The following is a 9,293-nucleotide window of genomic DNA, read 5'->3' as shown; positions in this document are numbered from 1 at the left end:
TCCTCAAAGTCACCCAAACCTTCCTGTATGCTATGATGATCACCCTTTTATTGACAAATGCCTCCCAACTTAGGGTCATCTCCTATTTTATGCTAAGGTCAGGAATAAAAACATTATATTAGATTCATCCCCAAACCAAAACCACTCTAATAACCCCCATGAGTCCTGATAGCACTAGGGTGCACTAAAAGGGGAATTATCTCCCCTTTAACCAGTTCCTTTAGCATTCCTATACTTCTTGCACTAATCCCTGTCATCTCCATGTAGCAGGTTGTTACCCTTTCAGCCAGGCCCAGGAAACACCCTGCCCCCTTTCCTATCTCAAACTAATCAGAATAAACAAAATTTCAACACCCCCACCCCTCTCAATGCCTCTGCCATCCAGGGCAAGGGCTTCACTGCAGTCCCTCAATGTTAGCTTCCCTCCCCCCCTGCATCTTCTCTCTGGGAGCCTTTAACTTTCTCCAGCACTAGCCAATCATCCCCAACAGCTGGCCAACACTTCTAAACAGTCAGGCTATTACCACCTAATCCTCTGCAACTGAGCTCCAGTCCCTGAGCCAGGCACCTTGTTACATTCCATCTTAAAAAATATTTTATCATCCAGCTCCATATCTGAAGTGCAGATATATTAGGTCCCACATCTTATGTGTCTAGAAAGCCAGTTATCTTATTAAAGAAAGACGCCAGGTTAGTCTGACACAACTGAACTTTGGTACGTGCATGGGTGACTGGTGCCGCCTTAGTCGGGGGGGGGGCACATGCCCCTCCTCCCCAGCAACCAGTCAGTGACCGGTGGGAGGTCCCCCATGGCCGATCTTGCTGATGGGTCCCCCCACACCTGATTGCAAGATGGCCAATCACTGCGGCTGATCACTGCAGCTGCTTTCGGAAGTGGCTGTGGCTACTTCCAGGAGAGGTTGCGGCCACTTCTGAAAGCACAACAGCACTCCACTCCCCAGCTGGCACTTGCAGTAGGGGTTATCAGCTGCAGGGGAACCCCAGGTGCCCCCCAGGCCCAGGAGGCACCAGTCACCGAGCTGGTGGGGGTGTAGGGGGGCCCCCCAGTGCACTCTCTGGCAGACCCGGAAGTGGACCAAAAGTGCTTCTTGTCCACTTCCGGGTCTGCTGCCAAGTGCACTGGGGAGCCCCCTGTGCTTCTGTAGGACACTCCATGCACCCCAGCATCGCAGCATTCATGAGCCACCTGATACCTTGAGGTATGTAGAAAAAACATTTAAAGCTGTGTCTATGTCCAAATCGCCGAATCTCTTCAAATCTATTCAGAGGGTTCCAATTCGATTCAGAGAGATAAAAGGGTTCTCTGATTCGATTCAGATACAGAGATTCAGCCACCAAATCGGGCTGTATCTCTGCTGAATCGAATCAGGAACCAAAGCTTTGCACAGCCCTAATAGCCAGAAGTATGTCATAGATAGTCCGACTAACCATCAGCTGTGATTCTGAATAGTATGTTGTTGAATATAATTTCTTGATTCAACAGTGAGTTGATCCCTGGTACTTTCTCAGTCTTTAAAGTGGATGGCTATTGTCAGCTTTGATATTAATATGAAAGCAACCTGAGCTGGTTTTAGTGCGACAAAAAACCCACATTTACCTATAAATGATATGAATTATTTCCCATCCAGTAGATGGGAATTATTTATGAAAACTTAGATTGAACTTTAATACAAATATTTTCTTGAGGCAATTTGTGATAGCTTGGTCTGATTTAGGAAATGCCTGCTGGAAAGGCAGCTGACTGTAACCAACTACTGTAACTCAGATGTTGGCCTCTTATCTCTTCCAGGATCTGTCTGGAATTTGGAACAATGAATTAGATGTTTGCTTCAAGGCTTGCAGAGCCTGAATATCTTTAGCCATGATATTCCTGTGTCAGTCACATTTGGAGGGTGTCTAGTTAGCATAACTGGTAACTACCAGGACATTGCTGAGCATGTGATTAGCCTGCAGATTAGAAACATAAGGAATAGGATTAGAAATAACTTCTTGAGTTATTACATCCAGTCCTGTGACATTCGGGCAACCACATCATATAATCACTTTGATAAAGTTATCAGGTTCCATCTTGAATATAATGTGTTGCTTGCCTCGCTGAGTGTTGTATTTCTTCATGCTTAAACACAGCGTATGTCATTATGTACCAGGTACACCAATGAGTTATGGTTAGTGAAAAGTTTAACAAATTCTAACTCATAACACAAATATTCTCAGTCTGTTTTCTTCTCCGAAAACATGTAATTCTGTACATAACACTTCTAAGGATCAGTCATTGTCCTATACCAGTGCACACCTGAACTTCATGGCTTTGGGATTATACTCCTGATCCATAGCTACTAGCATACACAATTGTTTTACCCTGAATGTCCACCCCTTTGTTCTGTCCTAAAACTAGACATTTTTGTGTTTCAGAAGTTTACAGATGCAACAGTCTTTCTGTCAGTTAGCAATTTAAATTCAGTCATTGATCATTTCTATACCACATACCAGAGAAAAAGGTAGCTGGGGAAGCTAGAGCCCTGTGGCTGGTTAACTCTCTGAGCTAGCTAATCAATGGTATGATTAGCTTACAACTGTAAATAAAAGGCAGACCAGAGGAGCTCCGGTCCAGGAAGCCTGAAGGAAAATAGAGGGAAAACAAAGAATTTGTGTGAATCCCTAGTATCTGTTGTGAGTGCGGGGGAACAGCCTGAGAAATGAGCAGTACTAAGTAGCCGAGAGGTAGAAATAGGAAATAGCCCAGTAGACTGTCAAAGGCAGACTCTCTTAGCACACTTAACCTCAGATCCTTTAATGGCGGCTAGGAAAGGGACAGCCTGAGCCCCCCTGCCTTAAGGCCCTGGCACCCACACTCCCCCCAGAGGTGGTGCAAGCATCTACTCTGGACACTTTCAAGAAACTTTTGGATGTTTATCTTGCTGGGATCCTTTGACCCTAGCTGACTTCCTGCCTCTTTGGCAGGGGCCTAGAACCATAGATCTTACGAGGTCCCTTCTAGTCCTAACATCTATGAAATCTATGAAATTTTACACCCTCTTCTTTACTTCTCAACCAGTATTTCTGAATTTTCTTGTTCTTCTCTTGATCATTTTCCACCACTTCCAGGTGCTTTTATTGTATCTCTTCAGAGTCCTCCATCCTTTATACAGTTCCACATATTCTTAGCATTTATTTTCATCTTGTAATAATTGAACATTTAACTTCCACATCCCTTCCTCACTACCTTTGCTTTTATCTAAACCCATTTCCACTCTGAACATCTGGTGATCTCTGAAGGTCACATCTAAGATCTCTTTCTTTGCAATCCCCAGTCTATTTGATGTTAATACAAAATCAGTCCTCATCACCTGTCTCCCACTCGGTTTCATCCTCATAATCAACTTCTCACTGACCCATATGTCCTTTAAGCCTCCTGTTTTTATTATATCGATCAGTACTTTTGAAGAGCTGTCTAGCTCTCCCTCCCCTCCATCCCCTCTCCTATCCCCCTCCACGATATTGCAACTGAAATCCTCCACCAAGATTTGCTGCCTACCTCCACCTACATATACCTCTGATTTCTTAAACAGAGCAATCCTTCCTTCTCTTTCAGCTGGCGCATATATATTAAAAATTCCTAACACTTTCTTTTCAAATGCCACTACCATCCATTGCAGTCTCCCTTCCACAATCACTTGTACTTGATGCACTTCCACTTCCTCAATCTTGAGCAAAATTGGGACTCTTTCCAGTTTGTTTACATCCAATCCCACCAACCACAGCGGTCTCTTTCCCCATCTCTTTATAAAATGCTTGTAACCCCTCTTCCAAGGGATTCTACACTCCTGTAAACATATTACATCTACTTAACCACATACATTACTGGCATAATCTTATCATGCCTTGATAACACACTTCTGACTTCTATAGATGCAGTACACAGTCATGCTTGTCCATTTAAATTACACATCTCTACCACTTTATGAGTCTTCTATGCTGCTGCTTGATGCAGTTGGCTCTAATCCTCCCCCTCTTCACTCCCCATAGTCTTTGCCAGTTGTTTTCTTGTTTGACATTCAAGAAAGGTTCCCCTTTCCAGTAGACCTAGACTGCACTAGCTCTGAGATTTCCATCAGCCCATCTCCCTCCCCCTCTCACTCTTTGTCTGCCTTCTTCTTCCAAGGCTTCATAGCAAGTAATTTCTTTCGTTTCCCAATTTGGCTCTCTTCTTTCTCCTGCTCTATCCTCACACCTGCTTCTTCTTTCTGTAGCATTCTTCCCCCTTTCTCTTCTCTCTCTCTTCCATCTCAAAATCACTTGTTCCACTTTCTCTTTCCTTCTTTTGCCTCCTGTGCCACTTTGACTACCGAAATTTCACTCTTTTCCTCCATGGCTCTTCCTTCTTGTGGCATCTCCTCCACTGTCATGCATTCTGACTCAACATCTTCTTCCTCACTTTCCCTTTCCGGTCTCTCCTGCTCCTCGGTAGATCTAGCTTTATTTGAGAAGGTCCATGGGCATTGCCACTGTAAGTGTCCTTCTTCCCTGTAAGTGTATTTCTTGGTATTCTATTACCCTGTTCCCTTTCCTTTCATATCCATAGCATATTGTATACCAGCAATATGTATATCAGCTGTCCTAAAGTTTTGGCTGTTTGAAATACATTGTAAACCCATAGTGTGGCCCTACTTGTAGTATTGATCATACATGCATTATCCCTCCAGAATTCTTCTCATCTGCCCTCATTACCACTCAAGCTCTCCATGATCCCATCTATATACCATATGTATTATGTATCTTCTCAACATACATAACTTTTTGTACATAATTCTCCAACCATTTTTTATCTCCACCATCTTAAGCACATCTGTGTACATACAAATAAATATTGCCCTTTCTTTTCTCTTTTCTCACACAACAAAACTTGTCCTCTTAAATTCTTTCTCACCTACAGCTGCATACTAGGGCTATGCAAAATTTTGCTGGCTGTTTTGTTTTGAAGGTGTTTTGACTCATTTCAAGCTTGAAACAGAAATCAAAACAAAACAGAGGGCTTTCGAACAGACTTGAAACAAAACGAGGGCAGTCAAAACATTTTGAAAGTTTTGAAGTGTTTTGAGTTTCGAAGCTCAAACCGGCCTTGCCTGCAGGGAAACAGAAAGTAAGGAAAGGGAAGGGGAAGAGTGGGGAAGGACTGCTCTCAAATTGACTGTGTAGCTGGCCAGTGACTGTGATCCTTCTCTGAGGTCCCTTCCAATCCCAGTTTTCTCAGGGAGGGATGGAAAAACAGCATAAAAGGTAGCATTATTTCAACTACCCTGCTTTCTGCCTTGGAGTCAGTTATACTGAGCTGTGTGTTCCAGCAGCTCAGCATCAGATAGCAAAGGCTATAGCTCTGATCTTCTAAAGGATTTCCTACTTGGTAGCCATGTTAAGCTAGCAAGAGGGATTTCAGAATACCTTTTTGGCTTTTTCTTTCTTTAGACTCTTATTTTATTATTATATTCATTGATTTATCCTTTTGAATGTTATAATGATATTGGATAGGATCACACTATAGAATTTAATTTGTATAGGAAGGCAAATACATTTATATTTTATTTCTATACATTTAAAGCTTTGCAACATACATGCATACATACATAATAGAATTTACATAGGCAGAAAGACACATTTCTATTTGTTTTTATACATTTCTTCTTTGCACCACACCTACATTATTGAATTTATACAGGCAGAAAGACTACCATAGAAAGACTTTTCACTCCCATATCTGAGCTGCACCTTTCTTTCCCATTTCCAATCATTCCTGTTTCTTCACCACCCTTAAATGTCTGGAAAATATCACCAAACAGGGCCTAAACAGATCACCAAGAATCCCTCTGTTTTCCCCCTCTCAGCCTGCACCTGAATAGATCATCAAGTCTGACCCCTGCCATTGGCAGGAAAGAATGCTGGGGTCAAATGACCCCGGCTAGGTGATTGTCTAGCCTCCTTTTGAAGACCCCCAGGGTAGTAGTGAGCACCACTTCCCTTGGAAGTTGATTCCAGATCCTAGCCACCCTGACTGTGAAGTAGTGCCTCCTGATATCTAGCCTGAATCTACTCTCAGTCAACTTGTGACCATTATTCCTTGTTACTCTGGGTAGTGCTCAGGGGACCAGGGACTCTCCCATTGTCTGCTGGTTCCCCTTGGCCAGTTTATAGACAGCCACCAGCCTTCTCTTATGGAGGCTGAACATGTTCAGGTCCCATAGCCTTCCCTTGTCAGGCCTGCCCTGCTGCCCCCTGATCATGTCAGTGACCCTCCTCTGGAACCTCTGCTGGCCACATCCCTCCTGAAGTGTGGTGCCCAGAACTGGACATAGTGCTCCAAATGCAGCCTGACCAGTGTTGCATACAGGAAGAGGATCACCTCCTTGGACCTGCTCATGATGCATCTTTGGATGCATGACAAGGTGCGGTTAGCCTTCCTGACCACGTCCAAACATTGGTGGCCAATGTTCTTCTTGGAATCAATAATGACTCCAACATCCTTTTCTGCCTCTGTGCTGATGAGAAGGGAGTTCCCCAGCCTGTAGGTATCCTGTTTGTTCTTCCTCCCCAGGTGCAGCACCTTGCACTTGTCAGTATTGAAACCCATCCTGTTCTCATCCACCCACCACTGTAACCTGTCCAGATCTAGTTGTAGCCTGTCCCTCCCTTCTAGCATACCCACTTCTCCCCACATCTTGTGTCATCTGTGAATTTGTACAAGTGCTTTTCACACCCTCATCCAAGTTGCTGATGAAGATGTTGAACAATGTGGGCCTGAGAACCGAACCCTAGGGATCCCCACTGCCCACATCCCTCCAGGTTGAAAATGACCCATCCATCACCATTTTTAATGAGAATGCGGTGAAAGACAGTGTTGAAGGCCTTCCTAAAGTCCAGAAAGACTACATCCACCGCAACACCTAAGTCCAAGGATTTTGTGACCTGGTCATAGAAGGCCACCAGGTTGGTCTGATGGGACCTGCCTCGAATGAACCTATGTTGGTTGCCCCTAAGCATAATTTTCCCTGCTGGTCCCTCACAGATGTGCTCCTAGATCATTTTCTCAAAGAGCTTCCCCAGGACCGAGGTAAGGCTAATGGGCCTATAGTTTCCTGGGTCCCCCATCCTCCCTTTTTTGAAAATGAGGACCACATTGGCCCTTTTCCAGTCCTCTGGCACCTTGCCAGAGCACCATGAGTGCTTGCAAAGCTGTGCCAGGGTCCTGCAATCACCTCTGCTAATTCCCTTAGCACTCTGGGGTGGAGATAATCCGGACCTGTTGATCTGAATACGTCTAGTCCCTCCAGAAGTTCCCTGACTAGGTTTTCACTGACCCTGGGCCTGGCTGCACCTCCCCAGGGTCCATTTGGGATCCCAGTGTGGGGGATGACCTGGTCCCTGCTTAGAAAACTAGAGGCAAAGAAATTGTTAAAGAGGTTAGCTATATTGTCTGGTGCAACCACCAGATTTCCTAGCATGTTCTGCAGAGGCCCCATGTTGCCCAGTACCTTCTTTTTACCCCCTATGTATTTAAAAAAGAACTTCTTGTTATCTTTGATCCAGTTCACTAGTCCCAGTTCTGTCTCAGCCTTAGCCTTCCTAATAGCCCCCCTACAATCTTGAGCCAAGGAGGTATAATCCTCCGTGGGATTGGCCCCTCCCTTCCATTGGGTGTATGCCTCCTTTTTAGCTTTGAGACATTCCTGAATGCTTTTGGTGAGCCATGGGGGCTTTTGAGCACTCTTGCCCACTTTGATCCACCTTGGGATTGTCACCCTTTGGGCTCGGAGGATAGTCTCCTTAAGGAATGACCTTCTTGGACTCCCAACTCCCCTCCCCTCTGGAACCTCAGTGCCTCCCCAACTAGTCTCCTTACCTCATTGAAATCCGCCCTTCTGAAGTCCAGGGCTACTGCCTTGCTGCAGGTTTTGACACTCTCTGCTAGATGGTGAATTTGAGTAGGCAATGATCTCTGTCGTCCAGGTGGTCAAGTACCCGCAGTCCACTCACCAGGTCAGCGCCCATGGCCAGGACCAGGTCCAACAAGGCATTTCCCCTGGTGGGACTGTGCACCTCCTGGGTTAAATGGAGGTCCTGTAACTCAGCTAGGAACCTACGTGAGTGGTTAGACCTGGCTGGCTCCTCTTCCCAGCAGATGTCTGGGTAGTTTAAGTCACCCGTGATGACCACATCCTTTGACTTGACTGCCTCCACGAGCTGGCCTGAGAATTCCCGGTCCAACTGTTCCCCCTGGTTGGGTGGCCTGTAGTAAACCCCCACCGTTAAGTCCCTTTCCCCCCCCAACCCCCTTGTATTCTGACCCAGAGCACTTCAGTCTACCCTTCCTCTGACCCAATGCTGTTTGCTGAGGATGTGTATTGCTCTTTGATGTAAAGTGCCACACCCCCACCTTTCCTCCTTGTTCTCTCTCTCCTGCACAGCCTATAGCCCTTGATGTTTACTGCGCAGTCATACATTGGATCCCACCAAGTTTCAGTGAGCCCCACTATGTCTGGGTTTGTATTAGCTAGCATGATTAGTGTGGCTCCGCCCTCTATGAGTTGGAGCCTGAACCAGGTTGCCCTGCACCTCATCTTCACAGAAATGTTTGAAGGATCCCACGACTTGTGACAAGAACACCTAGTTCCAGTCATGGATCCTTGTGGGTGGCAGGGAGGGGAGGTGCAGGGTATCTGGAGTAGACACACATACTAAGAAGTGCTGAACAATGGGGTTACTATGACTTGAAATGCTGTTGGCTCTGCTCAGGCTGAGGCCAATAACATATATAGTAAATCATGAGTCTTTTGGCTTTGCACTAATATTATGCAGTTTGTACTATGTATATGTAGGGACCCACTCAAATCACAATTCTGCAGATTTCAGAGAAATTAGGAAATGTGGGCAATCTCTGCAAAATCTGCAGAGGGAGAAAAATAAGAAAAAAATTATTAAAAATATAATGCTATCTCCCCAGTAAGAGCCAGCAGTTCTTGCAGCCATGCAGCCTGGCACAAAAGAGGCTGCCCGCATGAAGGCAAGTAAGCAAGATAGCCACCACCCCTGCCTCTTGCTGCTAACTGGCTGAGAAGGCTGCCTGTCATGCAGCCCCACCCCTCTCCACTAATCAGCAGTAAGGGGTGGGGCTGCATGATAGACAGCCCTCAGCCAATCAGCAGTGAGGGGTGGGTTGTATGATGGCTAGCCCTCTCCACCATTCATTCATAGATTCATAGATTCATAGATTAAGGGTCGGA

Source organism: Gavialis gangeticus, unplaced genomic scaffold (genome assembly GCF_001723915.1).
Source record: "Gavialis gangeticus isolate Ggan-Ray unplaced genomic scaffold, GavGan_comp1, whole genome shotgun sequence".
In the NCBI taxonomy this organism is placed as follows: Eukaryota; Metazoa; Chordata; order Crocodylia; family Gavialidae; genus Gavialis; species Gavialis gangeticus.
Note: the sequence above shows the minus strand (reverse complement) of the source record.